Source organism: Sinocyclocheilus grahami, unplaced genomic scaffold, assembly GCF_001515645.1.
Source record: "Sinocyclocheilus grahami isolate Dianchi unplaced genomic scaffold, SAMN03320097.WGS_v1.1 scaffold1807.1, whole genome shotgun sequence".
In the NCBI taxonomy this organism is placed as follows: Eukaryota; Metazoa; Chordata; class Actinopteri; order Cypriniformes; family Cyprinidae; genus Sinocyclocheilus; species Sinocyclocheilus grahami.
Window position 1 is genome coordinate 109,493 of NW_015506986.1, and position 11,144 is coordinate 120,636.

Below are 11,144 nucleotides of genomic sequence, written 5' to 3' on the forward strand. Positions count from 1 at the left end.
AAAATATATATAAAATACATCAGAAATATATATATATATATATATATATATATATATATATATATATACACATATATCTCCAAAAATATATAATATGTATATTTTATAACTAAAATACACCACATTATGGAAGCTAAACACGAGTGTTTGGTTCAGATACGGTTGAAATGATGCTGTAATGAGATCAACAGGATGCTATAGTGAGAAACCGAATAGACTGACATCAAACCATTGTTTCCAGAAATATTCCCAGTCCTGGTGTGTGTAACAGCGTCAATCGATGAGAGCATTTCAAACACCAGCGAGGGACTGGAGGTGTGCGTTTATAAGACTGGTGTTACCTTAAATGTTCCCGGTGAGACCAAACTAACCTAATAAACCCAGCTGGACCACAAACAGTCTGCCCACAGTATCCAGCAGCAGAGAATCAGTCCAGCACACCACAAACTCATTTGCATTTTTGTCTTATTTTCCAACAGAAAGAAATCTAAACCTCCTTCAAATGATACGATTGGTCAATGTTCTGTACAGGTTTATGCTTTAACAAAAAGTTATTTTCATTGGTTAGTTTACCTTGGCACGTCCTCTCATTGGTCAGAAGTTTGTATCCTTTCTTGCAGCTGCATTCAAAGCTGCCAACTGTGTTTCTGCACACATGGTCACACCCGGCGTTGTTCATGCGGCATTCGTCAATGTCTGTAACGAGAGAGAGAGAGAGAGAGAGAGAGAGAGAGAGAGAGAGAGAGAGAGAGAGTTTGAGCAGATAAACATGCACTGGATTAGTGCTGATCCCTTCAGTTCACCGTGATTCAAACCAGCAGCGGAGGATACATGTGAAATAATCAAAAGGTAAAAGGGGTGACTGACCGTAAATATGACAGATTTGTCTGGGCTTAAACTATCAGCTTACTGTTCAAATCAGAAGAAGACAGGGAGAAAGAAAAGTAAAAAAGAAAAGAAAAGAATTTTCTTTTATATAGAAATGTTACATAAATTTAAACAATTTGGGGAACCTTACAACATTAAAAACATTAAAAAAAAAAAAAAAACAACAACTTCAGTTTACAGCATAAAAATAATGAATAAATGCAAAAGACTTCAAGACTTCAATCAAATCATTTTGGAGTAATGTTGGAGTTATGTATAGAAAAAAGAAAAGACAAGAAAACTAAAGAAAATATAAAAATAAATTGTTATAGAAACTGTATAGAAATACATACAAATTGGAGAAACTTATAAAATCAAATAATTCTTAGTTTCTTTGATTTATAAGAAAAATAAAACCTTTCAATGTACAGAGTAAGAATAATAAATTACAGAAAATACCTTAACAATAACAGTCACATAATCACATAATTTAGCTCTTCATATTTAAAAAGCAACTATTAAAAGTTATTTCATGTCATCAGAAAATTTAACTAATTTACTCCTAATTAATTTCACCTAAGAATTCACCTCGACCACAGACTTAATTAAACATAATCAGACTGTTTGTCATTTTGTAAAAGGCATACTCTGCTTGAATCCTGGGAGCTTTAAGTGTCTTAAATATTGTTAATTTCCTTTCAGGCGCCAGAAAATTTACCAGATAGATTCACTTTATTTTCTGAAGCAACATATTTGAGTCCAAATGTTTAAGTCTGTGATATTAAACAGTGGTATTTCTCAAGCACTCCTCTAAAATCTAAAATGATTACATTTACGCATTTTGCAGATGCTTTTATCCAAAGTGACTTCCATTGCATCGTGTTTACATCGGCTTTTGTATTCCCTGGGAGTTTAACCCATGACCTCGGCGTTGCTAGCGCCGATCTCTATCGTTTTAGCTACAGGAATCAAAGAAGAGAAGTGAGAAAATGAGGCACGCAGACAAGAAATGAGGAGAGAATAAGAGAAAGGAGCGAATGCGAGAGGACGAGTGGATCGTGAGGGACACACATGGAGCAAACGTGCAGCTTCAGAGTCGCTGCGGGACTCCGACAGGAGGAAGTCTTTCAGGATCGCGTCTCCTCTGGCCTGTTCTCTCGGAATTGGGATCAATATATCATCAGCTTGTCCTGCTTTCCACTGGCTTTGATTGAGCTGCACTGGATGTTTCTGATTACGGCTGAATCATCTGAGTAAATGAGGCGTTCATCTCAGAGAGAGGCTGCATCATCTGGAGAAAATAACGGCATTAGGAGCAGAAGAAACTCTCGCTCTGGGCCTGAAGGAGGCTACGTGTCTTCTCGTGCCAGTGCTGTCTGGAGATGTTTTTCTTTGTTTCTTCTACAGCAGAACTAATAAAACTCAATGTTCTTTTATCGCTCTTGTTAGCGTAACGTTATGAGCGCTAGAGGCGACGCAGGCTCCCAGTCTTGAACCCGCAAGTCTGCACTTCCAGTTGCTCTTCACCCTTTCAGAAACTCTTTTATTCTTCGTTAAACCCTTTCGTGCTCCCTCGTCTATTTTTCATGCTTCTTTACTTTCTTCAAAAGCAGTCGTTGATTTATATACACTTTTTCTGACATTTTTCTGGGCTACGAGATTATGGAAATTTCATCTTGGTGGCTGAAAACGTTGGAGTACCACTTACAGAAAAGAAAAGAAAAGAAAATAAATTCTATAGAAATTTTTATAAATTGAGGAACTGTATAAAACCTTATTAAAATATAAAAAAAAACTTACGCAGGAAGAATAAATATCTGCAAAAGACCAAAAACAACCACATAATTACAAAATTTAACTCTCCATTTGAAAAAAAAAATTTAACTATTTTTTTTGTCATGACAAAATTAAAATACATTTTATTCCTAAATAATTTCACCTAAGAATTCACTTTGACCACAGGTGTAATAAAAAATAATCAGACTGCGTGTCGTTTTGTAAAAAACAGACTCTGCTTCAATCCTAGCAGCAATATGTGCCTTAAATATAGCTAAAATACCGATAATTTTGCATCACCCACAATAAAATGTAACAGTAAGAAAAGACAGAAAAGAAAAAGAAAAAATTAAGAATGAAGAATTTTTTAAAGAAAAAAAAGAGGTTGCTAACCACCTTTAACCGCCGAAGCGTTTGGTGGTTTTTATGTGACGTCAAAATGGTCACATTGGAGAACTCTGAGCTTTCATGAAATGTTCCCAACTTGTAATTACGAGATCTTCAAAAATGTGAACACTGTTTACAAGTTGAGAACTCATAATTACGGTAATTCAGAAATGACGGCATGCAATAATGAGTCTGGGTGTGAGTTTTCTGATTTCTTGTCTTTGAATTCAAAATATGCTGAAAGCTCCAGGACTGATCATGATTTGAAACATTGTCCATGTGAAATGGCATTTTTGCAAAGTAATATGATGAGAAATTTTTCCTCTACCCATTAAACCTCACTGTTCCTCTATCTATCTATCTATCTATCTATCTATCTATCTATCTATCTATCTATCTATCTATCTATCTATCTATCTATCTATCTATCTATCTATCTTATGACCTTACTCTATAATCCATCCACCATTCCATCTATCCATCCGTTTATCTATCTATCCATTCATCCATCCGACTATCCATCCATCCATCCATTCGTCCATCTGTCCATCTATCCATCCGTTTATCTATCTATCTATCTATCTATCTATCTATCTATCTTATGACCTTACTCTATAATCCATCCACCAGTCCATCTATCCATCCGTTTATCTATCTATCCATTCATCCATCCGACTATCCATCCATCCATCCATTCGTCCATCTGTCCATCTATCCATCCGTTTATCTATCTATCTATCTATCTATCTATCTATCTATCAATTCATCCATCCGACTATCCATCCATCCATCCATTCGTCCATCCATCATCTATCCATCCCTCCATCCATCCTTCCATCTGTCCATCCATCATACATCCTCCCATCCATCAATCCATCATCCATTCTTACATCCATCCATCCATCTATCTGACTATCCATCAACCCATCTATCCACTCATCCATTCTTACATCCATCTGTCTGTCTGTCCGTCCGTCCGTCCGTCCGTCCATCCATCCATCCATCCATCCGTCCATCTATCCATTTATCCATCCATTCCTCCATCAATCCATCCTTCCTCCTATCCATTCGTATGTCCGTCCATCCATCCATCCATTCTTCCATCCATCGTTCCATACATCCATCTGTGTCCGTCCATCCATCCATCATCCGCCAATCCAACCATCCATCCATCATCCAGCCGTCCATCTATCCATTTATCATCTGACTAGTATCCATCCATTCCTCCATCAATCCATCCTTCCATCTATCCATTCGTCTCTCTGTCCGTCCATCCATCCATCATCCGCCAATCCAACCATCCATCCATCATCCAGCCGTCCATCTATCCATTTATCATCTGACTAGTATCCATCCATTCCTCCATCAATCCATCCTTCCATCTATCCATTCGTCTCTCTGTCCGTCCATCCATCCATCTGACTATCCATCCATTCATCCATCAATCCATCTATCCACTCATCCATCCATCATCCATTCTTCCACCCATCATCCGCAAATCCAACCATCCATCCATCCGTCCATCTATCCATTTAACCATCCGACTATACATCCATTCATCCATCAATCCATCCTTCCATCTATCCATTCGTATGTCCATCCATCCTTCCATCCATCCATCCATTCTTCCATCCATCGTTCCATCCATCCGTCTGTGTCCGTCCATCCATCCATCATCCGCCAATCCAACCATCCATCCATCATCCATCTGACTAGTATCCATCCATTCCTCCATCAATCCATCCTTCCATCTATCCATTCGTCTGTCTGTCCGTCCATCCATCCATCTATCCATCCATCTGCATACCTATCCATCTGTCTATCCATCTTAATCTCTTTCATGTTAAACTAAATTTTTCTCATTGACCCCTCAAAACCTGGTTTATAATCTGCTGGGGTTTTATCACTTCATGCATCCTTTTCTCTTTTAACTAGAACAGAAGAATGCATGTCGCTCCTCATTAGGACTGTTAGATTTGTCTGTGAGATTAGAGGATGATCATACCTTTGCAGGTCTTGCGGTCCGACTGTAAGGTGAATCCCACCGGGCAGCTGCAGCGAACTCCAGTCACGGCATCATGACACGTGCTGTCACAGCCTCCGTTATTAACTGCACACGTCTCTGAAAACACACACACACACACACACACACACACACACACACCCACACACAGAGCAGCAGTCAGGACAGGAACAGCTTAACACATATGTGGATATTAAACCAAATGAACATCTCGTCTTGCACACTCTGGACAGCTTTGATTAGTCTAGTCATGAATGCAGCACATGCAAGCGAGCAGCAAACGTCTGTCGAACACCTTGTTATTGAGTGTATGAGCGTCGCCTAACAGGGGGGTTAGAGTTCAGCGTTCCGCTAAAGCATCTGTTAAGCAGCAGATTAAAATTTCACAATGACCATGACACTGCATTATACATATGCATAAACTTGAACTTTCTCAAATCACCAACTCTCATTAAAAATAAAATGTCTTCCAGTCACTTTGTACAAATAAACCACCCCTTTAAATGGTAACAACAACAACAACGATAATTAATAATAACAACAATAACAAAAACAACAATAATTAATAATAACAACAACAATAATAACAATAATTAATAATAATAATTTATTTATTTACTTGTTACTTTCAGGGTTTGGGGTAGTCAATAAAGACAACAATGCCTGAAGAACAACAATAAAAAACCTATTATAAATATTGATGCTTATAAATAAATAAACATTATTATTTAATTGTATTATTTCATTTAATTGTATTATTATTATTAACACTACATAAATAACACTACATAAATAAATAAATAAATAAATAAACTTTATTGTTTAATTTTATTGTAATATTTTATTTATTTTAATTGTATTAATACATTAACAACTAAAAACAATTATCTATATCTATATATAATCTATTATATATGATGCTTGTAAAGAAATTGATTAATAATAATTATTATTAATATTATTATTACTAATTCTACTGGGTACTTTTAGGATTTGGGGTAGTACGTAAGAGAGTAAGTAAATACATACATACATAATGTTGTTGTTATTGTTATTCATTTATTAGTGTTTGGCATAGTCGCAATACATGAAAAACAAACAAAAAACTATTTTAATCTACTGTATAGTGATATTAATAAATAAAAAAGCAACACAAAAAAAATGATTCTTTCCTTATACTGCTCGCTTAATAATCTAAGCACAATAACTGTCTTGAATAAGGGTTTACCACAAAGCTCTGCCGGCATTCATCAGAACAACTTTATAAAAGAGACAGAGCGCGCGAGATGTTGGAGGTGTGTGCACCAGGGTGCAGGTCTGTGTCACAACACGCCTCCAAAACGCTTCGAGATTCACAAACTGCATCCATCTCTGATATAACGCTTGACATCTACGGATTTGAGAGCTGGAACACGCTCACACACAAAATACTCGCCTTTGTGAGGGGAAATTCTCTCATCTGAAAAGATTTGATTCAGCTGTGTGAGTGGATATAAATATAATCTTTTGATAGAGGAGATGATAAGCGGTGTCTGATTCACTGGGAGACACCTGTGAGCTTACTGAAGCACGCTTTACCCTAAACTAATGATCCGTGCAGTGAGCAGAGTTAACCATCAAAGCAAAACTCTGGAGTTATTCAGCCGACTGTCTGAAGCAGTCCTCTTTCACGGGTCAACGATACGCTGAATGACATCAGTTCAACATTCAACTGATCCTCTGACATAATAAATCACTCTAATCAGTTTAACTACATGATTCGATTGTATTAAAACAGCCTTACATTTTAATACTTTAAAATAAAAATAATATGAAATATTAAAAAAATAATAATTTAACAATAAATAAATACTGGACAAAGTTGTGCAGAATATCTTGCAGTAAATCACTGTAATCAGTTTTACCATGAAATTATTAATTAACATCAAAACAGCTCATAATCACATTTCAATGCTCTAAAAAACATATTCACAATATTTAAAAAATAATAATAATTTAACAGCCATCCATCCATACATACATACATAAATAAATATTTAAATATAAACATGAATAAATACTCTGAAGAATATCTCAAATCACTTTTGATCAGTTTTCCATAAAATTATTTATTAACATTAAAACAGCTCATAATTACACACACCTCATGATCTTATATTTTAATACTATTAAAATAAAATATTCAAAATATTTAAAAATAATAATAATAATTTAACCAAAAACTAAACATTTAAATAAAACAAACAAAAAAATATATATAATCATTAAATTCTCTTAATAAAGCTCTGCAGAATAACTCTGTTTTTATTTTAACCGCCTAGCAACCACTCAGAAGCAGATTAGCAAATACTGGGAAGGTTTTCAGGCCAACTCCAACATTACAGCAGCATATTTTTCATGGACAAGCACCATTTAAATGCTCTTAATAAAATATAAAACTACAGCTTTAGGACCAAAGCAGACCTCATCGATATACAATTATAATTTCAGCTTTACAGTAGCTTCATATTGATGTCTGCTGCCAAAGATATCAGGCTCCTCTTGCAGGAGAGAGCTACAAATAAACTATGTTAAGACCTTCTCTGCAGACTTCAAACATCAAGCATCTAACACCATCCTCAGGCAACATAGACGAAGCAGTGGCTGGTTTTTGAGGCACCTGTGCATGCCGAGACCCGTTCAAACCCCTTTTCAATTGTGTCAGAAACACTCAAATGAACGACTCGGCTTTGGTCACATCCCAACACTTAATGCAACCATTATCTCCATAAACTCTTTCTATACGACACTCTTTGAGAGGAGTTAAATGTTAAGAGTGGGAAAACGCACTCATTAACTAGTACCCAGCAGGCCCGTTGCTAATGTAAAACCACCTCCAAGGAAAATTCAGGGAGAAGGATTTTCTACCGAGGCAAAATTCTAGACTGCTCAATTAGGTCATCTAATGGCTTCCCAGGAGATTGGATCACCTCACCTGCCCTTGTTCTTGCCATTCCGACTGAAACTTTAACTGAATAAGACAGTTGTTAAAAAAAGAAAGTCTCCATCTGATTTGCATGTGTATTTTGTGTAATAATACATGTAAACCCCAGACTCCGTTGGCATGTTTGTACCGCCATCACTGTAATTGGACGTTTCACCTTACTTAAGCAAAACCATCCACCGACATTCAGCTAGCGCTCAGGAATCCTCTCACAATTGTAAATGTTGCCACAATTAGTTACTGAAAGGGTTGGAACAAGTTGGGAACATGCCGCCAGAGGTAGAGCTATTTGGTAAATATGACAGCTGTTGGCACCGGTCTCTCTCAACCTCAACCAAACACATCGGTCCCCATTAAATCCACTCTGATGTTAACAGGTTGACATGCAAACAAGCTCGTTTTCAAAAACGCCAATGCTTTCCAAGTCGAGAAAATAGCATGAGCTGACAGAAAGAGAAACAAAGTGAGACGCGTTTTTGGTACTGGGACAAAGGTTGTCCTTGGACACTGGTGTATTTGCTGTGTGCTTATTTCAGGCCGAATAAACAAAATCCCAAGACAAGTGCATTTTACCAATAGCCAGAATGAAGATTTAGTGCCAAACCGATGAGTCTCATTTATAATCTCAGAGCTTTGTGCAATCAAAAGTGTGCACCCAAAAACAAACGCTTTCACAATTTGAAGTCATGCGTGAGGCACATTGAAAAACGAAGTACGGTGACATGTTATAGCAAGTCCAATTGAATTCCATTGCAAAAATGTAGCCCAGGTCACAGTTTTGGGCCAAACCTGACTCATTTTTCTCATAGCAGAGACTTCATTGTTAAAACCTCATTAAACTTGCTTCCTTAGAGAATGGGTGGTTTCCAGTGAAAACGTTGCAAGAAAAATTCAAGAGGAAAACCATTTTAATGGGGGTAAATTGCATTGTGGTGATCTCCTGACTTGCCAGAATGGAGAAATTTGCCAAGAATTGGTGGAAACGTTGAATTTGGTGCGATAAAGGTTAGTAAGAATTCCAGCATTACCACGTCCACTACTAAAAGAAGTAGCTAATAGAAAGCAAGCTAGATAAAACTGATTTGCTTTCAAAATGGTAAACCATTTTAATGGGGGTAAATTGCATTGTGATGATAACCTGACTTGCCAGAATGGAGAAATTTGCCAAGAATTGGAGCAAATGTTGAGATCCAGCATAACCATGCCCATTTTAATGGGAGAAAATGGCATTGTGGTGATCTCCTGACTTGCCAGAATGGAGAAACTGGCCAAGAATTAGTGCAATAAAGGTTAGTAAGGGTTCCAGCATAACCACATCCACTATGAAAAGACATAGCCAATAGGAATTAACCTAGAGAAATGTTCATATTTACCATTGGGTAAACCATTTTAATGGGGGTAAATGACATTGTGGTGGCCTCCTGACTTGCAAGAATGAAGAAACTGGTCAATAATTGGTGAAAATGTTGAAATTGGTGCGATAATGGTTAGTAAAAGTTTCAGCATAACCACAACCACTATTGAAAGAAGTAGCCAATATGAAGCAAGCTAGATGACTTAATGACTTAATTACCATTAGGTAAACCATTTTAATTGGAGTAAATGGCATTGTAGTGATCTCCTGACTTGCCGGAATGGATAAATTGGGCAAGAATTGGTGAAACTGGTGTAATAAAGATTCTAGCAAAACCATGCCCACAACTAAAAGATGTAGCTAATAGAAAGCAAGATAAAGTAACTGACTTATTTTCCAAATGGTAAACCATTTTAACAGGGGTAAATTGCATTTTGTTTATCTCCTGCAAATGTTGAAATTGGTGCGATAAAGGTTCGTAAGAGTTCCGACATAACCACGCCCACTACTGAAAGAAGTAGGAAGCAAGTTAGAGAAATTGGCTTATTTACCAATGGATTAACCATTTTAATGGGAGTAAATGGCATTGTGGTGATCTCATGACTTGCCAGAATGGAGAAACTGGCCAAGAATTGGTAATCTCCTGACTTGCCAGAATGGAGAAACTGGCCAAAATTGGTGATCTCCTGACTTGCCAGAATGGAGAAACTGGCCAAGAATTAGTGCAATAAAGGTTAGTAAGGATTCCAGCATAACCACATCAACTATGAAAAGAAGTAGCCAATAGGAATTAACCTAGAGAAATGTTCATATTTACCATTGGGTAAACCATTTTAATGAAGGTAAATTACATTGTGGTGGCCTCCTGACTTGCAAGAATGAAGAAACTGGTCAATAATTGGTGAAAATTTTGAAATTGGTGCGATAATGATTAGTAAATGTTTCAGCATAACCAAACCCACTATTGAAAGTAGTAGCCAATATGAAGCAAGCTAGATAAACTGACTTATTTACCTTTGGGTAAACCATATTAATGGGAGTAATTTGCTTTGTGATGATCTCCTGACTTGCCAGAATAGAGAAGTTAGCCAAGAATTGGTGCAATTGGTGCGATAAAGGTTAGTAAGAGTTCCAGCATAACCACGCCCACTATTGAAAGAAGTAGCCAATAGGAATCAAGCTAGAGAAATGGTCATATTTACCATTGGGTAACAGCTCTGGCTGCAGTGGCTGATGAGGGGTACTTCTTTCCTCTGCATACACACACACACACACACACACATTACAAAAACACTGCTTAGTCTTCCAAGATTGACTTTATAAACTGTATAAAACACCCTGGCCAGTCAAATTAGTTTTTAGTTGCCCTAGTACTCATAATGACCCTTTTATGAGGCTACAGGAGCAACTGAGTTCATAAACTCCCTGTCAAAAGGCCAGCTTAAACCAACCCAAGGTTGTGTACTGATTGTAGTTGGTTTAAGCTGGTTTAGAGCCCCTTAAACCGTCAAACTAGGTGAGCCTGAGCAGTCCAACATGATGTTTAACACGGTTAAATCAGTTTCGTACACTTTCGTACAGAGAGCAACAAGGCAGAGTGTTAGACTTCTCATGCATCGACAAGACAACACTCTCAACACAAAGCAGATAGATGCAGACCGGTTAGTATAAGAGAGCTTGACTACAACCTTCAGGGTAAACATTCAAAATGAGCAGGAAGGCGTGAATTGGTGTCATACGTAGATAAACTGTGG

The 11,144-nt window shown here is 37.1% G+C and overlaps 1 long non-coding RNA gene across 1 annotated transcript; it reads right to left on the minus strand.

The window, feature by feature from the left end:
* Positions 1 to 576: 576 nt before the first annotated feature.
* On the minus strand, positions 577 to 10,654 carry LOC107572747 (uncharacterized). Its single transcript, XR_001607393.1, has 3 exons — positions 10,593 to 10,654; positions 5,036 to 5,152; positions 577 to 696 (listed from the first exon to the last, which is right to left on the minus strand). It is a non-coding gene; the product is annotated as an uncharacterized lncRNA (long non-coding RNA).
* Between the last annotated feature and the right edge of the window lie 490 nt (positions 10,655 to 11,144).